Source organism: Rhipicephalus microplus, chromosome 9, assembly GCF_043290135.1.
Source record: "Rhipicephalus microplus isolate Deutch F79 chromosome 9, USDA_Rmic, whole genome shotgun sequence".
Lineage (NCBI taxonomy): Eukaryota > Metazoa > Arthropoda > Arachnida > Ixodida > Ixodidae > Rhipicephalus > Rhipicephalus microplus.
The window spans coordinates 131216163-131238530 of record NC_134708.1 but is presented as its reverse complement, the minus strand read 5'-3'; the positions used below and the strand labels follow the sequence as shown (position 1 = coordinate 131238530).

Genomic DNA, 22368 nt, shown 5'->3' with positions numbered 1-22368 from the left:
CTTATGTTACAATAACAAGTCTACTAGATCACACTGTATCTAATTAATTCTGCGATTCTCGCATTTTTTAATGGTGAGTATATGCAGTAAACTTGAGGACTATAAACATTTTGTGGGAGATTTGTGCTAGGTGTTCTGATTCGTACCCAGTGCAGAGAGGTCACGACCATCGTCATCATCACACTCACCACTGCTCACCACCATTGATGCGTTGTTAATGTTTTAGAAGAATTAACTTGCACGATTGCAACACTCATTTCTGTGGTGACTGTTTTTCTGCGAAGCCCAGCAGTGCTCGTGGCAAAGCCACGCAAGTATTGAGTGTTGTGTGTGGAAACTTCATGATGCCAAAGTCGGTTGGCTTCGCCTCAAGGCAGGGGACATGCTCGCTTCAACGAGTTGTCTGCAAAATGTAAGATCAGAAATCACGCGTCGACACAGCTGAGTCGCCAGCCGACCTAATGACAGTGCCTTCTGATTGAACCAATTCACTTCGGCAAGCTGTGGTCTCTGAGGCGAAATAGAGGACAAATCGGTCGCAGTTAATATGCTCGCGCAGTTCGAAAGGACGTGGCCGTGTGGTTTTAGCGTACACACAGTAGATGCATTAGGTGCACATGCGTACCGCCAGTTCGCATAACAATGATAGCTGATGGTACGTGCCATACTACCTCATTTGCAGGAGAAGGCGCGCTGGTCGCGAGATTTTATTTATTTTCCGAATACTGTTAGCCTTTCGGCTTTTACGGGGATGGGACATACCAAGAATGACAACAAACATCAATACATTCAATCATACAGCAATTTAAACAGGAACACTTGAACTTGGAACATGACATACATTGGAAACACCGGCATTGAGGCTGAAGGAAAAGCAGTGCAGTCGTAGTAAGCATACAAATTGCAATAAATTAACATAGTAGACCATGCTTACAGAAAATTATCTTTGAGCCCTTCCTAAAATTTTTCCAGTGAATCACAATGAACCAGTGGTAATGGCAAAGCATGCCACAGACGAATTGTTTTTGGAAAAAATGAATTTGCATATACATTTACACGCTGTTGTGGCACTTCATATGTGTATTAATCGTTTACACTTCTTAGGTTTCTTCCGCGGCGTGGCGTTAAGTATTTTGTTGTGTTTATGTTTAATTTATTTTTTGACAATAAAAATAAGAACTTCATCGTTACCAATTGCCGTCGTTCGGCTAAAGTGGGCAGTTGAAGAGAGCGTAGCATTTCGGTGTTCAAATGCTGTTCTAGAATTTGCGCTAGTTGTACTTCCATTGTTGATTCAACCCTAAAGACGTCCCGTTTTTCTTTTTTTTTTCGGCTTTATAGCGCTGAAACAATCATTGAAATACTGTACGTCGCGGTCGTGTAGCGGTTGCTCGTCTGCAGACCGAAGGGTGGAGTTTGATTTCCCGGCCGTCGCAGCCCATAGAGTTAATATATAATATAGATTATGTAAACTCCATGATGGCAGCCAGTTCCATTTCAGTGGTGGCTAAATACGAAAGGTTGTACTGTGATGCCACTGCATGTAACAGAACCGCAATTGGCGAAACTTCTGCAGCCCTCCACTTGGGCGTCCTCTCATAATTGTAGCGCAGTTTTGGGACGTAAAACCTGGACAATTAGAATGAAATTACTGCTTAAAATTACATGCAAAGTTTCTAATGTCATGTTGTTTGTAGAGATGCCATAAAAGCCCTTCTAGTGAGAGCATCACTGTCGTAGCTATAGAGCTAATGGTCGTAGCAGCAGCAGTTTCGTTCGCAAGCACGCCCCTTAGTGGACGTCCTTGATTTTACAGGTTGGTTGCTTTTAATTGAGAAGAACGAAGAAAAAAAGTTAAGTTGCTTTAATTCTTAACACTTTCCTAGAATTGGTCAATCTATCAACTGCTGTTGCTACTGTTCGTGCTACCAGCTTTTCTTTTTTTGTTACTACTTGTATGCTCACCTTGTACTCACGAATTTAGCTATTTTCACAATGCCGACAAACTTTGTAAGCGAATAGATGAGCTAGAAGCATTATTCAAGCATCAGTTGAACGAACTAGTAGTTGACCGACTTCATGACGTGGTGGATTGAAAACTGAACTCGGCGGTATGGATGACAGTCTATTCCAACTGAAAATTTCCAATTGGTCAGGGGAAATTTTCTTGACTGGGTAAAGCTCCTGAATGAGGTAGTCGAGTCAACTCGCTCTCAGCAGCCCGAGCTGTCTGCCGCAAACGGCGCTCTGAAAGAGGAAAATGAGGCCCTTCAAACAAAAATCGCTGACCTTGAGCAGTACTCAAGGTTGAATAACTTGGAAATAAAAGGGGTGTCCTCAACACAAAGGGAGGATTGTTCCGCAATCCTAGCTGCCATCGGCGACAAAATCAACAGTAAGGCCTTAGCCAGCGATGTCGACACAGTGCACCCTGTATCTGCAAAGTCTGGTCAAAAGAATGTTATTGTGCGGTTTGGCTCTCGTGAAAAAAACAACAGAATTCATGAAGAAAGTGAGAAGGGCCTGACTGAACAACCGAAGCATAGGGCAATATATACGACAGAACACACAGGCAATATTTGTCAACGAACACCTGTCTCCAGACAATAAGCGTTTGTTCTCTAGAGCGCTAGCCTTAAAAAAAAAGAAAAAGGCTGGCAGCTCATCTGGACAGAAAAATTCCAGGTCACGCTGCGGAAATCTCGCGACAGTCGGGTTTTTCGCATTGCCTTTGATTCTGATTTATGCAATATTGCATAAAGGTTGCATAAACAGTCCAGTAGTCAATCTTTCAGATGTGTGAAATGGCTTCCCATGTATTACCTCACGAACTTGAGACCTATTTTTCTTGCTGTGCCGCTCACTAATCCATTTCAATGCACGCACTCCGCCAAGAAACATGGATTGTATCACAACTTTCTTATCATCGACCAGTCATAAGTTTTCTGATATTTCCATAAGTAAAATGTGGCTCTGTGGATCTCATAATCAATTGTATACCTTCCCTTCATACTCTCCTGAATACTGCCACTGCGATAACAGTAATCACGTTGGTGTAGCTATTTTCGTATCCTTGGAAGTGCATTTTCACAGGCGACTTGACGTGACATTCAACATGGCGAACAGCAAATCTGTTTGGGTTGAGTTTGATAATTCATTTTTTTCACAGGTTGAACAAAAACTGGGTAATTAAGTGCATTTATCGTTCACCTTTATCATGTGGCAGTACATACAGCTCTTGATTTGCTGCATAACTTATCATTTGAATATAAAAATGTCGTTATTGTCATTGATATCAGTATTAACCTTCTAGATACATCCAGCACACTATTTAATGATTAGATTAACTGCCTAAATGGCTTTGGATGTGAAAACCTAGTTACACTTCCAACTCGGTGCCCCGCAAGTAAACAAGGTACACTTATTGACCATGCACTATTGAATATTCTTACTAACCCTGACTGTGGTGTTGTCCAAGCTTCTGTTCTTGATCACTATTTCAATATTTGCACATTTAAATTATACCCCTGGCACTACTGTCACAGGCTTTACCTGACAGAAGGTAAATTCAGCAATGTTAATTGAGTTAATATCCGCTACAGACTGTAACTCAGTCATCACATGTGATAACACTGAAACTGCCTACAATAAAGTCTCAAAGGTAACTTTTAATGCCCTTGCAGATTCGACTGTAATAAAGAATTACAAAAATACATTTTCAACTCCTTGTAACCCATGGCTATCTAACAGTTTGATAAATTGTCTGCAGAAAAGGTAACCTTTTCAGAAAAACAGCCCTTAATATCACACTTCAGGATAGATATAAAAAGCATTCTAATCTTTTAGGAAAACTGCTCAAACAGGCTAAAAAACTGTACTATGAAAATGAAATCAAGTGTGCTGGTAATGAGATAAGAAAACAATGGAAGGTATTAAACTCTGTATTGGGTAGATCCAATAAGAATGCCGAAATAGCAATGATAAAGTCGGAATATCTTCTTTTCCATGATCCTATGAATATTGCAAACTGTTTTATTAACTTCTTTTGTACCGACAGCCAAAGGCTTGATGATCCACTGACAATGTTTTACTTCCGTATGCCTCATAGCTTTTTTCTTCACCCTGCTACACCTGAAGAAATAGTTGCTCTCATATCTAGTTTAAAAGATACAGGGCCTGGTCTAAATAATTTCTGCCCATCTGTCATAAAAATAATAGCAAGTTTAATATCAGAATCATTTTGTCACGTAGTTAACCTAATTTTTACCACAGGATTTTTTCTAAGTTCAATGAAGAAGGTCAAAATAATCCCTGTTTTCAAGAAGGCGGATAATCGTCACATATCTAACAATCGTCCTATAGCTATTCTTTTATTCCTTAGTAAAGTTGTCGAAAAACTAATCGTAACACGCTTGACTTCCTATTAATCCAAATTTCGTATCCTATCCACAAATCAATTCAGATTTAGGGAGGGCTACTCAACTGATTTAGCATTAATATATTAGACAGATAGCATCCGGCAGGCAATTGATTCAGGAAACTTGGTTGGGGCATTATTTATTGATTCATCTAAAGCGTTCGATTCACTTGTTCACAACATACTTTTCGCTAAAGTAGATTCCATTGGTATAACAAGCCCGGCACTCAAATTACTATGAAACTATTTGGAAGACACAGAATATGTTGTATCAATCTCAAGCACCTACTCGCACCTTAAAACAAGTAACATTGAGGTACCGCAAGGATCATTATTAGGTTTTCTCTTATTCTCAATATATATTAATGACCTCTCACAATGCCTAAAATCATCTGACTATTCTTTACGCTGATGAGACATCTATTTTCTGCTCAGTTAATAACATTGATTCATTATTGTATAAATTTAACCACAGCACAGATAACATAGTTACCTGGTGTCGACAGAATAAACTACACATTAATGCTTCAAAATCTAAGTTTGTCATTTTCTCCTCTAAGCAAAATAATTTTTCAGGATCTCTATCATTAACCTTTGCTTCAAACGCACTCTATCCTACTGATAATGTCATGTTTCTCGGTATCACATTAGATGAACACCTAAAGTTTGATGATCATGTTTTATTGTTAACAAAAAAGACAGCTTATGGCATTAGAATACCAATTAAAGTTTGCAATTTCTTCAATAAAGAAATACTAATCTCTTTTTACTACGCTTTCATTCATATGCATATTAATTATTCTATATCATCATGGGGAAACACGTATCCGGTCCATTTACCGCCCTTGCAGCACACTCAAAATCAAGCTATTTGTATCATGACACATAACAGCTGCACATCAGAAGCATCTTCATTGCTCATCTCTAACGGCATGTTGTCGGTGGGAAAACTTCACAAATACTCACTTGCAATTCTGATGCACAAATCTATCAACGAAAAGCTTCCGTTCCCCATATTGACCAAAAGCCAGTAATCTCTCTACCCATTTCGCTTCGAGCAATAGCTATTTATTACCGAGACCAAGAACTCATTATGGTAACTTCACTACTAACTGCTTAGCCACACAACTGTGGAACTCGTTATCATGCCATATTAAGACTATCTGTCGTTTTCACACATTCAAGTTCAACCTTCAATCTTACTTCCATTCGGCATAATCACTTCATCATCACCACTTTTTAGCCCTTTTTATAATCAAATCACGTTAGCATTATGCTTCTTTTGTTACAGTGTTTAGTTTGTGTTTATATATAGCTGCGTTGTGCGCACTTTTGTTACTCATTCCTTATGGGAGGTCCCCTGTACAGCCTGTTGGCTTAGAGACCTACCTCTGTATCTGTGTAATCCCCAATCGTAACTACCATTTTTGTGCAAAATAAATGATTTATTGATTAAAAAAAAGTACATCGCATATGAGGTTCTCACGTTATTTATACACCGAGGCCAGATGCTTGTATTTCGAGTATCGCCATTATTACAACCTATAGATATAGATATGTCATCAAAGCCACCATATTAGAGTATCAATACGTTAATGTCCGTAATGTCATGTGCACACCACACAAGCTACGTTACAAACGGCTTTGCAGCAGGCTCCTGCTGAGTGATCTGTGCCAAGTGCGCAAGGACTTGCCACTCTTCAAAGATGGCTCTTTGTGTCTTTAACTTCAAAAATGAAATTTGGGGCCCTTATAAGCTTCACTTTTAAGAGATGAATGCAGGAGTGATATCCTGTCCATGGTGCGCACTTCAACCACTTAGTGCAAGTTTTTTATTTATGATGTTACTCAAGAAATTTACAATTATGGATAACTACAGCATAATCAAGTTGAAAGTGGCTTGTGTCTGTGAAGCTTTCGCATATGGCTGCATTCTGTGTGATGGGTAGCAGTCTTTAAACCACGAGCATGTGAAATCTTTTGGAACTTGCTACGCACCTACAATATGGTTTTAAAGGCCAACTCCAACGATATTTCAAGATCTATGGATCTCAATGAAAATCGCTGGGTACCTTCTTTTGCACATCTACATCATTTATACTAAATTACAGGCTTGAGAGATGTGCTCACTGTTTGCAAATTAATTTTAAAGATTGCCTCGAAAAGCTCATCTCGCTTGCCAGAATTATTGGCAACACTGTGCTTGTGATGTCATGTTTGGCATGTCAACGGAAGTGATGCAGCCAATGGAATCGCTACTTTTGCATTTATTGTGCTGGCCACATGGCGAAGGCAGTGGTGCTTGACACAGGTATAGCACGGGAAAGCTTCCTTTCTTGCTCTGAGGTGTTAGGCCATTGCTTCACTGGTCTGGCTCTCAGTTTTCATACTATGCACCTACGGGACCAGTATGCGGCCTCTGGTTCTTGCCAAATAGTATGTCATACGCAGACAGGGTGGCCGGTTCGGTTTAGGTTTTGCACTTTTTTGCTTATTAAAAATTATTATCGAATTTCCTAAGCATTTCAGCTGTTGGGCTCGTGACAAGAGTGTCTCGGGAACATAGAAACACTATTACCTTGACATGGCCAAAAAATCGCCGGAGTTGGCCTTTAAGGAATACGTGCAGTTATGTGTGTGCTTTTGTAATGGATGGCTGGCTTTAAACGACGAACTGGTTGTGATAATTACGTGTTTTAAAGCCCGATGGCAGTGTACCACTCAATTTTGCTACAATATTACATGTTGAAAAGCATGTATACAGAACACGTGTGTTTGTAATGTATGGAAGTTATTTTCACGGTATCTCCAGGCACAGGAAGTTATTTTCGCTGCATTTCCAAGCAGATATGTGGGTGTGTGGTACAACACCTGCTTGCCGTGCAAACAGCCTGAGTTCGATCCTCACTTGGACCTAAAAATTATTATTTCTTTTAATTGCATCTTTTTCAATTTTTCACTTACAACCAATGATGCCAGGATTCCTGATAAACGATCTTTAACACTGTCACATTAAGAGTGCCTAAATTAGATTAACTAACTGACAGACATTGTCAAGTGCCCTTACCTTTCAACTGGTGTTGCCCGTACATCCTACGCAGATTGCTGGGCAAGTTGGTCAGCCATAATTCTAGCGTGTATATATGCAGGCTAGAATGCAGCACATATAAGAAAGCCTCTACATGCGTGTTTTGTTTTGTTTTTATTTGTGCCATGCTAATACATGCAACAGTTCTAGATTTTGCTTCACTAAGTTGGTCGTAAATGGTAGCATTAATTTAAAGGTTGGTGTTGAATGAGTTGCTTGCTGTTCTATTATGTAGCAACGTAGTCACAGAGCTCGTTTCTTGCAATACATTAAGTAGTTTTGTCTGCAAGGGTGCTGGAACTTGAGGAGTTACAGCACCATAGTCACATGGAGTCTCGGTGCTTAGTGTAGTGTAGCAGACAGAATACCCTATCATGAACTGGGCACCTGTAATAGGCGTCCAAATGTCAATTCTGTTGCTTGTGTCCTGTTTTAGTTGGCGAGTGTGTTTTCTTTTTTTTCCTTCCAGGCGAGTTTTTGATTGATTGATTGATATGTGGGGTTTAACGTCCCAAAACCACCATATGATTATGAGAGACACCGTAGTGGAGGGCTCCAGAAATTTAGACCACCTGAGGTTCTTAACGTGCAGCCAAATTCCCAGACGAGTTTTTGTCAGACCCTGGACCAAACAGCTTGTAATGTGAAGCAGAGCTGCATTCTCTGCTTGTTTTGCAAGGAGATGACAAATGTGAGTAGATGCCAATGGTGCCAACTGGGAGGTATGTTATTAATGAGGTGGCTATGCAAGCCAGCCTGAACATGGTCTCTGTCAGCTGCTTCTTGATCCCCTGTGAATGCGCTGGAAATGAGGGCTACTTTTTAAAAATTTTGTGTCTGACAATACGTGAAGCTTTTGTCTGTGATTAACTTAATAGAGTACTAATGTAGTCGCATGGAGTCTCAGTACTCAGTAGGACGCAACATAATACATTTTTTCAGATACTAGCAGAAGAAAGTGGTGGGAAGGCAATGTATAGATCATTTGAGCCCCTTCTAAGTAAGGGCAAGAAGACGTGTTTATGCATTTTGAAGGCTTTAAGATGAGCCCAGCTGTGGTACGTGAACACTAAAGGTAACTTCATAGGCACATTTAGAATAGTATAAGCAAGTTGTTGTGAATGCAAGACGCTGTGTGAAGCTTTTTACTCCTAGCATTTGTCAATTCAAATGCCTTGAAAGCATCTTTTGAGGCTTATAGTTGAAGACTGAAATCAAGCCTACCGAGTGCTTGCACCGTCTAATTGTGTAACTCAGTAAACCTGCTGCATTAGAGTTATGGTACCCAACGCACCATGTGAAGAAGAAGAGGGTGGTAATATATTGTCCACATTGTGACATACCACGTGAAAAGGTAACTCATGTGTAACTGCCCAGAAAAAAGGTAAGACATGTGCAAAAGTAAATTTCTAGCTCCAGCAGGCTGAATTTTTCAGGTAATTTAGTTGAGATAATCATCGTGGCTAGTGTGTAACCTGTTTCTCCACATGCTAACTGCTAAGGTGCATACATAAAGTGCTCTATTGACTTTATTAGGGGCCTTAGTGATTGGGCCTGTGGTACATTAGCTTCAGGGAGCGAAATAGGAGTCCTGAGCTGGTTCAGTTTTCTTGCTGTCATAAAGAAGCAATAGTCCTTAGCTTAACTTAAACATTGCATGTTTAAATGTGCATATACAACTTAAAAATGGCAGTATTTTAGCTTGCTTGATGCAGGAACAAAGGTTTCTTACTTCGCAGTTGAGCTGTCAATCTGCCAACAGGTGACAAAATAGATTGCATTCTCTGGGCTCTCTATGCACTTTATATGTTGTCGGGTGACGTTGAGACGAACCCTGGACCCGATATAAAAGTACTTGTACAAGGGTTGTGTGATGGCCAAAAGGCAATTCAGGCCAACCTAAGCGGCCTTAGCGACAGGCTTAAGGCCCTAGAAGACATTGTACAGCTTTGTAGGGACCAAGCGGGAAGTCTTGCTGAACTAAAAAGACACAACTGAGAGGTTGAATTCAGCTTTGGAAAAGCAACAGGAAAAACTTGTTGCTTTAGAGGACAGAATGCGGCGAAACAATCTCATGGTGTTTGGTATACCGGAGACTGAAAATAAAACTTCAGAAGAACTTGAAAAAAAGGTAGTTGTAGAAGTATTGAAGAAAAAGCTCGGTGTTAATGTGAAAACGATAGAGCGGATGCACAGAGTCGGAAGGCCACATCACAACAAATCCGCAAAAGAGCCCTTAAGGCCTCGGCCAGTAATGCTGAAGCTTTATGATTATAAGGAAAAAGAAAAAGTTTTCAATAGCTGCGGAAAACTAAAAGGGAGTGGTATTTCGGTTAGCGACGACTATTCAAAAGAGACACTGAATAAGCGCAAGCTGCTCTGGAAGTCTGCGTTGAAAGAAAAAAAAAAAAGGCTCGCGCGTGCGCTTGAACCGAGACATGCTTACTGTAGATAACAACGTCTACGTCTGGGATTATTCTAAAAATAGCCATGTCAGGATCCGGCAGTTGCCGAAAACCAAAGGTGCGCCGCTAAAGGACACACCAAGAGATAGTGGCCAGTGAAATACCGTCATCCAGGATACAGATTTTCGACTTATAAACCTTAATGCTCGAAGTCTCGTGAATAAAGTCGGTGATTTAGAACATGTGCTCGCTAGTTATGACCCTCACGTGGTTATTGTTACCGAAACGTGGCTGCGACCAGAAATACAAGATTACGAGTTATTTCCTCCAGGTTTTAAGATAATACGTAATGATAGAGAAAATAGAGGAGGAGGAGTTGCAATCATAATAAAGGAAAATATTGAATTCGTAACCATGAATGGTATCCTTAATCACGAGAGCGCTTGGTGCCAAGTAAAATTAGGAACCAATTTAGTCGTAATAGGAGCAATCTATAGATCCCCTAATACATCAATTGAATACTTAGAGGCGATTCAGCACTATGTAGAACAACAGAAGACTCGAAACCAGCGGTTAATAATTGCCGGTGATTTTAACTTGCCTGGGGTTGATTGGAAATCACTTACCATAGAGTCACGGGAACGAGCTGACTGTGAAGTGCTGCTTGACATTGCTTTCGCTAACGATTTAACGCAGTTGGTACAGGAAGGCACTCGCAAAACGGGAACAGCGCAGGCTATATTGGATCTAGTATTTCTTGATGGACGGTTTGAAGATTATCAGGTAGCAGTAGAAAATGGTATATCGGACCATCAACTAGTATTTGTACAAATTAAAGCCGACGTTCCTGCATCAAATGTTAAAGAATGTATTGCGCATGTCCCCAATTTTGATAAAGCTGATGACACGAGCATCATTGACTACTTATCGTTTTATCTAGACAGTCTGAGCCCTGATGATGACGTCAATTCTTTGTGGACAAGATTCAAAACCATTATCTTTCACTGTGTAAATTCATTCGTACCATTAAGAAAAAAGAGAAAGAATAGGCGTAATCCCTGGATAACGCGAGAGATAGTTCGTCTGAAGCGAAAAATAGGACGGCAAAGGAAAGTAAAAAATCATGAAAAGATATCAAACTTATCTTCACAGTTGCGTACAACGCTGAGGCAAGAAAAACAGAAATATTACGAGGAAACACTTACAAACTTTATGGTGTCTTCCCCGCAAAAGTTTTGGCGTCATTTGTCACAAACCCCTCAAAGCCAATACAGCATTGTTGTTGACGACGAAATCATAACCGACTGTTCGAAAATTGCGTCTTACCATAATAAGTTCTTCCAGTCTGTCTCTTCAAATGATTCCGAATGTAGTGCCTCAACTAGAGCAACATCATTCTCCCATATGTCTGACATGCCAGAAGTACGCATTAGCTATGAAGGAATACTATCGCTCCTGCTAAACATTAAAGAAAATAAATCTGTTGGTCCGGATGGGGTTCCAAATGCTTTCTTGCATAGATACGCTGAATGGGTTGCCCGATACTTGGAAATAATCTTTAATGCCTCCTTGCAACAAAAACGGGTCCCAGCCGACTGGCTTGTAGCAAAAGTGGTCCCGGTACACAAAACCGGAGACAAGCAGAATATCGAAAATTACCGGCCAATCTTCTTAACCTGCGTCTGCTGCAAACTCCTCGAACATGTTATATCCAAAGCTATATATCAGTACCTAGAAAATACAGAACTACTACATCCTAACCAACACGGCTTCCGACAAAAGCTATCAACCGTAACGCAGCTTCTTGAGACCATCCAAGACTTTTCAAAAGCAATAGATAACGAAAGACAGGTTGATGCAATATGCCTTGATTTCGCAAAAGCCTTCGATAGGGTTCCTCATAACGAATTGATTAAAAAATTGAAGCAGATTGGCATAAATAACAATGTAGTAGAATGGGTCAGGTCATATCTGACATGTAGGACGCAGTATGTGGACATAAACGGCTACAAGTCTGATCGTTTACACGTAACATCTGGAGTCCCTCAAGGGTCCGTACTCGGACCGGTGTTATTTCTCGTTTATATTAACGATATTTGTTCCGACATTAATCAAAATATTACTGTTAGACTGTTCGCCGATGATTGTTTACTTTATCGAGAAATATGTAACCATAGTGATAAAAAAATACTCAGCGATGCCTTGGCATCTATCGAGAATTGGTGCGAAACATGGAAAATGCAAATAAATAAAGAAAAAACGGTTGTTTTGCGAGTTACAAGCAAAGTAAAGCACGTCAAAAATTTCGAGTATCAACTAAGTTCCACTGCGTTAGCTACTGTTAACGGATGTAAATACTTAGGAGTAACAATATCTGAAGACCTGAACTGGACCCAACATATCAGTAATATTTGCTCTACTGCTGAAAAGAAGTTATGGTTCTTACGTCGCAAATTAAAACTGGCTCCAGCCCCCGTAAAGTTAACAGCGTACTTAACAATAGTAAGGGCTACACTGGAATACGCAAGCATCACATGGGACCCTTATCAAAAAGGATTAATTAAAAACATCGAGCGGGTACAAAGAAGGGCGGCTAGATTTATTCTTTCAATATATTCTCGTAAAGATTCTGTAACACAGATGGTGCAAGAATTAAATTTACAGCCCCTCGTGGACCGCCGTCGCATAGCCAGACTTAAATTCTTGTTCCTGCTTTCCCAAAATACATTTAACTTTGATGCAGAGCAGTACCTAATTCCCCGTCAAGTGCGGAGCCTACGAAGTGACCACCTCAAAAAATATCTAGTTCCTCAATGTCGTGTGAACACATATGCATACTCTTTTTTCCCTAGAACAATAAAAGACTGGAATGTATTACCCGATGCTATACGGGATTCTCAAACTGCAGAACATTTTGAAAACAATGTTACGAAATATTTTCTAGGTGAATCTTCGTAAACGGTGATTGCTGTTTTTGGTGTGTGTGCCTGTCATCTTTTGACTATGAATCTATTTGCTGTAACTTGTCTCATGTACGTTGTAGGATGTAATATTGGGAAGTGTATTTTGTGATGTATGTGATGTAGCATGTAAGTCGTAGAACGTAGTATAGTGATGTATTCCTTTTGTATCGGCTATGCATTTCTTTTTTACGCATGACATGACGGTTGTTATGTCAGTTTTCTACCCCACCCCTGTAACGGCCCAATCGGCCAACAGTACCTGGAAATTAAAAAAAATGCATTTTTTTATGTGCAGTGGCCAGCTCAAAATTATTTCTACAGGTATTTGGAGATTTTTGCTGTTTTTTCTTGTGAGAGAAATAATCTCCTACTAAATGTCTCCCGTGTGGATGTTGGGCCTCATATTGTGCCAGCTTTCCATTGCATATAAACTAAAGCAAGTGCTGCTTAAAATAAAACATGCATAATCAACATTCATAGAGATTACAGCAGGATGTGCTTAGACCATCTCCTTTATAATCACAGCTATTTTATAAACAAATCATTTTCTATATAAATACGGCATTGACATACTTGTAACACTTCAGCTCAAAGTGCTTAAATTTTTCTCCAATTGCCATAAAACTCGTGCGCAGATCTACCTAGTGAGCAGATCTACACTAGCGCAGACAGTGCTAGTGTGGCAGGAAATTTTAAGGCTCGAATTATGTCCTCAGAAATTGCAAGTTCCTGCTCCACATAGCCCTGCATGTCCATTCATTAGCTACAGACATAGCCACTTCAACCTTTAACTCTTTAGCAAGCTAGAACTTTGCTTTATCTCAAGTACTATAGGTGAGTACACTACATTGCAATTTCTAATCAGTACTGGTTCACTGTAACTGTTTAATATTTGATGTATTACTTTTGCAATTAACATGTGATGGTTTGTTTCCTGAGCACTCTTATGTTATTCATTGTTTTAGCCTGGGCCCATATGGGCCTGCAGTATCTTGTAAATCATAATCAGTAATGGTGGGTGCAATGCTAAGTCGATATTGCTTTGATGCTTGGTAATGTGCAGCTGGTCAGTGAAGTGTCAACTTCAAGCAAAGGTAGCTGAAGGTGTGTGGTACAGGTGCCTAAAGATTGATTGTGCTCTCAGTACAGCTGATTCAATCCCATTCGTGACTTTTCTTATACGTTGTTGCAGCTGCTAAAGGGCACTGGGAAAAATGGCACTGGAAAAAAACATGTTTCTTCAGTTTTGTCTAACGTTTGATAAGGAGCCCAATGCATCTTTATCATTTTTTTCATAATAACTTCTTGCTTAAGTCACTTGATAGTGTGAACTAAAATGTTTTTTTTTTCTAGAAATGTGGGTGGTATTTGCGGTGTGTCTTTTGTGTTTTAACTTTTCCAGGTTGTCATGAAGTTTACTAACTAGACTTTCTTAAAGTAGTTCACTTAAGAGTCTAGTACAGGTGCACAAACTACTCGAGTAAAAGGCCACCACTATAGCTGGTATAGTGGTAGTTCCTTACATGCCATATACAGCATAGCTTCTTATAGAAATTATTAGAGGGCACTATGGAGGCTACAAATTGGGTGGCTGAATGGGCATTGCACTGATTCCTGCTGATGAATTTGACTGGACATCATCATCCACCAGCTGGCTTCAAGGCAGCTATGTATGTTTGTACAAAGATTCGTCCCTTCTTGCATTCAGACTCAGTGGCCTTGAGTCATTTTTACGGAAAACTTAACAAACACCACTAATTTTACATTTGATTTTGTTACCTATTACTTTAATGGGAATTGCTTTTAATAAAACCAGTTCTATTCTTTTAACTCGCAGTAAAAATTTTGAGGCAGCCACTTTTTTCTCACTTTGTTTTCAGATGGCCATCAAAGTTCAGTGGGGGCCTGCGCCCTTGCACCTGTTTAAGTCGGCCAACCCTGTGGTCCAAAAGGAAATGCCTTCTACAAAGAGCCCTTGTTGTGTCTGTCTCGCATGTTTTGCAAAACCACAATAATCACAACCGTGGTCCAGAACAACCATGGTCAGCTGATGAGCATCCTTCAATCTAGTGACTTCACACGCATAATACGGGGCTCACATTAGTGAAAATGGGCACGCTTCTTTAATGCATTTGCATTATATATAAAAGTTTCACGCACATAAGCATTATTTTTCTTCGAGGAAAAATATGGCCCTGTCTCATAAGCCAGTGCAGTGTCAAAGTACCAGCTGTCACAAGGGAAAAAATGTGAGAAATCCATCATGCACCATGTATGTTTCAATGACTAGCATTGGCGCAGTGCTTAGAAGATTGAAGATCTGTGCTGGAACGCAGGAGCTCAACTTCACTGTCAATAACACAATAATAATAGCATTGCAAGATTACTTTACTCAGTTAAAGAAAAAATTCTAGGTAACTTTAATGTTGAGATCTATCTTGAGCGGTGCCAGGTTCTAGGATTTAGTGCATTGTGGAGGCTACAAAGTGAACGTCATTGTGATGTCAGCCGTGCCCTCACCCATTACTAAGGTGCACGTTATGACCGACTAATGGAGAGGTATTTCAACATCCGCAGTCTTCCGACATCCCCAGTCTCTATTGGGAACCTAGCTGTGAGCTTTCTGCTGTCAAAAATTTAGACTCTCACTTTATGTCAATTAACTATTCAATGTGTATTACAAGGCAGGATGCTTAGATACTATTTACCCACCAAACGTCAGTTTACCTCTTGGGTAGACCAATCTGTTTGTGTAAGTTCCATCTGCACCTATCACCATTCAGTTCACCGAGGCAGTTTATGGGCCATTTTCTATAGTAAGCTTGTGTTCCTCTGTTATATCTATCAGATACAATGCTTGACACATTCATTTTTGTTGGTGAAAAAGAAATTTGTGGACAACCAGGCTCAGTGGTGAATCTGGAGTTCTACTGAAGGAACAATGTTGCTGAGTGCCATTGCACAATATGCATGTAGTCTAGAAGCCATAACAGTGGCTCCTAATTTAGCACAATAGTATGTATCTTGTGCAATATGTAAGGTATGCATGAACTTCTTGATAAAAGAATTTATGTGTCTGTAGAATGTGAATACAATTAGTGTGACAATAGGAAGCTCTGTGTTGTGTGGAAAGCTTATGACTCCCGTTCCTTTTCTATGAACAATTACAGTTTGACTCATTAATTGAGCTAGCACACATTCTAAGGTCTTTCACAGACATTTCCAAGTTTTCTTTTTACTTGCATTTGCTGAATTTTAATGTCATTTTTATGTCCCACTGCTTGCTGTTTATTATCAACCAATATTCCTTTGGTGCATATAATCGTGCCTTTGTATTGTGGATCTTATGAGACCATGTTATCTCAATAGAGTGTCATGAGGACATTGGTTCTGGGCCTATAATTCAATTTCTTATGTGAATAGTAATGGTTTTTTACTGTTAATGAGCATTAGAGCTCCTGAGCATCCTGAGCTCTGTCCTGAGCATCCTGTCCTGAGCATCAGAGTACTGAAGCTTTGTGTGAATCCGTTGTATCAAATGGGGTGTGAGTACACAGCTTTATATTCTAACAAGGTTTGACTAATTAAAGTAGATATAGCAGATTTCTAGCATTTTTTTAGTCAAACATGCACTGTTTTACATAATGTGTTTAACTGCTGGAATACTGTGATGTTTTGGTTGCTGCAAGGGATTAACGGTCTTTTGTATGCATTTTCATAGCGACTTAAGAATTTATTGCAAAATGTATTTCTAGAATAAAATGCATTTTATCACTGTATGCATTAACATAACTTACCTGTTTAGCACTTGCAGTGAGTTTATTTTTAGCCACAATTTTCACAATGTGACTAGTGTCAACAGTGACCTAGTTATACTAGCGGCACAACTACTATCACATGAGTATGATTTTCTCTATGTCCTTAAGAGAGCTATTATGATTCACGTGTGTTGTTCTCTATTTTCACTTGGTTTGTAAAGAATGTGTGACCCTGATAGCCTCTATCGATCATGAACGTTTTCTCATAGGTTTATTTTTCTCCAAACTTTTATCTGCACCATCAAGGGTGTATTACTCAGGGTTCAAGTGAAGTGAGCACTTTGTGCTTAAAAAGCCCCCGAGGGCTGGAAAAAAAAGAAAGCAGACTTCATGGTTTGGTTCTAAAGCTTTAAGCCTCCTATTGGTTACCCTTGATTGAAATGGGGATTATCTATCTCAATACAAAACTTCAAAAAGACTGTTCATTGCATAGCCTGCCCGAAGTCGGCTTACAGTTCCTCAGTCTAAGGTAAAAGCATTGCAGTCACCCAAAATCATACATGGCCTCGAGCGATGGAGATGATGCAGCTGATGGGCACACAGAGCAGCGAGAATGGGATTTGAGCAGCTATGGTCCAACAGTTCCTAAATATGCAATGCGAATGGCACACACAGAGTGATTTCCGACAGGAGTCTCGTTTAGTGCACTAAAAATATAATAACGAGAAATAGACTGACGCACAGGTTTCCATGCTATGTTATGCTTTCATGATTGTGTAAAAAAAAGTACAGTGAAGTGGTATAGAACTCTACAATTATGGAAGAACTCCAAATGAGAGATGGTTTGATTTTTTGCTCTCAGTGTCATCATTCTCTCCTAATTCTTCCTTGCGGGTTGTACGTAGTTTTGAGAGGCCATGAGTGAAAAGTTTCTTTAAGTATGTAAATATAATCTGCATTCCTTGTTGTGAATTCTCAAAAGCGTCAAGTCTAATAAATTACGAGAGGGTAAGGTCGGGTGGAATAGCTGCGCCATGCACCAAACTTGTTTACTTGTGTCATCCTGTGCTGAAGCGCCTTGCCCCTGCTGTGCCAAACTCGCTTATCAGTGCCGTACTGCACTGCAACTTCATTTGCCACAAAGCAAGCCATGCCCGAAAATGTGGTTGAAACAGAGTGCTTTCAGCTTCGTCGAAACAGCTATAGTTGCAGTTTCATCCAAGACTGTGATAACACTAGCAGCAGCCATGAACTTTGACTCTAAAGTCATGATCACTGGCGCGGGGCACTATCTCGGTAAGCATCAGCGCACATAGCTCGTAAACTTTTTTCCGTGCTGTGCTCTCAATGCAAGGAGACTGTGCATCTATCCAGCGATTATTAGAGTTACGCGGTATCAGATAGCTGCCACCCTTACTTTGTGTAGCATAATTTGTTGCTATGGCATTCATTGCTCCGTTCTTGTGGTGAACTGATTGTTTTTATAACTTGATGGAAGCATAAAAAAAAACGGTTAGGGTGTTCAAGAGAAGTGGGGTGGTGTCCGGCCCACAGCCTAGAGCACAGAACTGCTCATCAAGCGCATGCGCGTATTCTGATTCATTTTGCTGCTGGGCGCTTATGGAGCTGGCAGTTGATGCTTGCGCTTTCAGGTTAAAACATGGCCGACTGTGCATAGCTACAGAAGCAGTTGCATCACAATAGGTCAGCAACGAATGCGCTCACTACAAATTATAACGTTATACAAAGTGAGGCTGACAGCTAACTCTTCTGCATCCAATGTCACATAACTCTGCAGAACCATAGTAGCAAGTTTTGGTATAGCGGAAACAGCAAATGCAAGAATTTAGCGTTAGCATTGCATGCACCAAACTGAGCACGTGCGGAATGTCAACGTAGCTCGATTTCTTACGTACAAACGATATTCCTAGAATCAGAGGTAATGGTAATATACAGAGTCTGTATATGAACTCTAGGCCTAGGATATTGCGTTCAATGCTAATACATGCAAAAGATCTCGTACGTAGGGCAAGATGGCGGTGCCTGTTGAAGCGAGAGCCATCCACTTCAAGTCTTAGTAGTTACCAGCCTGCATTGCTAAACTCCTTCACTCTCAAATACTAGTCAAATTCAATTTAGATTGAGTAATGAGGCTTCGTCATCTGTATACTGCCAATAAAATAACTACGCTTTTGAGATACACACCCAATATGGGATGCAGAAGGCTTGTCTTCAAGGTTTGCTCATGTTTTCGGTAGCCGTGCAGAGATGGCGACTCATACGCTTGTTTCCAAGATATGCAGCCACAAGTCAAGCTGAGTCAGGTACTGGGGGTCTTGAGGAATGCTTGATTGCTGCATATGTCGAAAGAGAACAATGCGTTTTGGGCCATTGAACGTAGCACAAACGCGGAACGGACGCACAGCTATGGTGACTTCGGGACAACTCGATTTAGTGGCGCGCTTAAGGTTTCAACAGTGCATAGAGTTTTTATAATTAGATGGCGCTGTAGTTGCTTGCGTTTTTGTTAGCGGAAATGCCTTGTACTGTACTGAATGACCATCAGTTGGCAGGCAGCGTGTTTCGTTTTAGCATTGGCGCTAAGACGCATGCTAAAGCTAACGTAAGCGTCGTCTGATATACTAGAACTCTCTAGTGTAAAAGAATACGGTCCCGCCAGAGAGAGCAACATTTTTCGCGCAGTCTCTTCGCAATAAGAGCCAAACAAAGCACGTAGAAGTGTATGAGAGGTGCCCGATGATGGCTGCCAAGCTGGCGTGTGTGCCAGCGACCGTGGCCTTAAGAGCAAAGTTTACACTTGCGGCACGGCGTACTGTTTGAACTCAAAGAACATGAAAATGACAGGAAAGACACACATCTGTCATTTTTGTGTTCTTCTTTGTGTTGAAACGGCGCGTAGCAAGTGTCAACTATGTACAACCAACAAGCCCCTACACTGGCCCTTCTACCTTAGAAGCAAAGTTCACAGTTGCTGCTTGAGCAACAACACCAACCCCTATTCTCGCGTCTTTTCATGCTCGCTCAAGACAGGTGCGGCGTTTTCTCTCTGCTTCAACTGGAGGCCTCTCGAGCGGTGTGATGTTCTCGCATGCGCTCTCCGAGTGACGAAGAGGAGTCGGCTCGTTTGATCCCTGCTTTAGACGCTTTTGTCGTCCCCGCTCATGTTTTTTTTACCCGAAGATTAAGCGCACGATGCACTGGGGTATGTTATCGCTTTGGACTTTATACAGGACATGACAGCGACGGCGAAAACCCGTGCATAGTGTCCACATAAATGCTATCGCAATAATAAGCCCATTACACAGTTTAGCTTGCTGTTTGAAAAATGCGCGGCATTGGACAAATGTTGCTTCTCAAGTGCTGTGAAGCAGGGCTAGATGTGATCTGAACGTTCTCACTAACTGCTCCTAACTTGCTCGAAAAGGCCTTTCTGACTGTTCCAAGCCTGCTCTGAAATGTATTTCTGTATGCTCCAAGTCTGCTACGTAAGGCTCTTTTGCCTGCTCCGAGACTTTTCCCAAACCCATGTTCGACTGCTGTAAGGCAGAAGGTGCGGGGGTCTTGTTTTTTGTTCTTTTCTAACTGAGCCTTCGGCACTGTTACTCCAGCTCTGTGCACCACTATGACATTTCCTGCCATGTGAATGTCATGTCTAAGTAGCAGGATGGTCACTTTGGCTGATTGGTACTGCATTCTTATAGAGTCCAGTACGTTAGAGGAAATAAGTCAGATAGGGCAGAGCACTGATTGACTTTTTTTTTCTCAAATATTTTGCACACAAAGATGGCTTTCCCTTTAGAACTTAACGGAAGCAGCATTTTGGGCAAGTTGGTCATTCATCAGAATGGTCAATTGGGCAAGTTTATGTGCTTCCATCTTGAACGAATACTAAAGCGACAAAAATAAGGACGAGAAAGGAAAGACCATCTGTCTTTTCTTCTTGGTCCTCGTTTTTGTCGCGCTAGTACTCATTCAAGTTGGGTCATTCATAACTTCAGTACGACTGCACAACAACAACAAAAAAAGACACAAACAAAGTGTGTCTTCTTCTCTTGTTCTGTGTCTTTTTGTTGCACATCAGCACTAAAGTTCCTTTTAGAATACATGTCTAGGTATAGTACTTGTTCACACATATTTGACTTCTCACATTTAGAATCAGTTTGGTCTGTGCATATATCATACGACACTTTATGTCGACCTGTTCGAGGCAATGGACGTGGGTAGACAAAGCTGACAGCTGTGTTCTTATCTGTGTCCTCTGTTTGGTATTCTTCTGGTCACAATATGAAGCAACTCTTCCAGTGCTATTTAAACTAGCTATGGTGGCCAAATGCCAATAGTGTTGTATTGCTCAGCATGAGGGTCTGCACTTGATTTCTCATCTGTATTGCTCATCACTGTACCACTTGAGCAGTAACTGCCAAATTTGATCAAAACGACAGGGTTGTGAACACTAGTGTGTGCACTATCTCAACAGAAATACGTAGACGACTCGTATGGCCTTGTATGTGCTGTGCCCTTGAGAATGCTTACTTCGTGTTTAGCTAACAGACTGTACAAAATCTGCTTTGATCCCAGGAGCAGCCTTATTTCCTGAACCAGTACTTTGTAAAGTTATGCGAGAGCAGATCCGAAAGAGTTAGCAGCTAGCCTTACTTCATGTAACATTATGACTTGCTATCACATTAACTGCTTCACCCTTTCTGCAAAACTGTGACTTCTTTTTTGCTGATTTAATGCATGAATTTCTGGGACACATCTCGCACTCGCATAGAGAGATTTGATGCGTACTGTCACAGTTAGTGTCATTACGTTTGACGTGCCAAAGTTACAGGCTTATTTAACTGTGTCAGATTTCAATGTAATCAACTGTTGCTTTCTTAGCTAGGGTGGCTCGTTGGTGTTGCATGTTCATAAAAGCTAAGCGTGGAACATATGGGTGTTCACCAGTGTTTGACAAGTGCTCGGTTACTTTTTGCATGAACAAAGATGAAACCATGCGGTTGATTGTAGAACCAGCTGCAATACACAAGCTAGGCCAAGAATGTGTCAGCGCCCCATCTTTATCATCATCCAGGAAAGAAGTGTCATTTCTTCATGCCACCACGTTTGCACATGCTTCGGTGTCTGCCTTTTCATTTATGTATTCTGTGATTCGTGCTCTAATAAATCTTTGTTAAAAGTTATCACTTGTGCATGTTCTCTCTGTCAGAACCTTGTCCATTCAGTGCCGCGCTTACCTTTATGAACTGTGCTTTCTGTTTAGCTATTGTTGTCGTGTAGAGCATCTACTTTTGCAATCGAAGTTGCTGTGCATGAGAAAAGGCTCTGTCTACAAGCTCTTGACTGAAAGATTATGTGCTTTTTCTTGTCAGGGTCATTTTCAAGCGATGCAAGTTTTCGAGTGGGAAATGCTGCTCATGGCAGAGACCTTTACGAAACGAGCCTTCAAGCAGTGGCCATATGCGATACGGCTCTACACGGAGCAAGTCATAAGGCAAGGGATGATGGGCTCTATGTGGATCTCGCCCACCATATGTACAACGTGACAGCTCCCAATATGAGTACACCACTCGAGCTGCAAGGCACAATGGTCAAGAGAAACAACAGCAAGGATGCAGTTATGAGGCCTGTCGAGAGTTCTATGTCTTCGAGAGACCAGCAACAGCCACGAAATAGATGCAACAAGCGGTGGTGGTGTCGTGATGCGTGCCCA

General features: G+C 40.8%; 1 long non-coding RNA gene across 2 annotated transcripts; it reads left to right on the top strand.

The window, feature by feature from the left end:
* The first annotated feature begins 273 nt into the window (after window positions 1-273).
* LOC142772161 (uncharacterized) lies at window positions 274-21838 on the top strand. 2 transcript variants are annotated; one of them, XR_012886306.1, is made up of 3 exons: window positions 292-412; window positions 7975-8196; window positions 14754-21838. It is a non-coding gene; the product is annotated as an uncharacterized LOC142772161 (long non-coding RNA). The 2 variants fall into 2 exon arrangements; XR_012886305.1 differs by lacking the exon at window positions 7975-8196 and having other exon boundaries at window positions 274-412.
* Window positions 21839-22368: the final 530 nt, after the last annotated feature.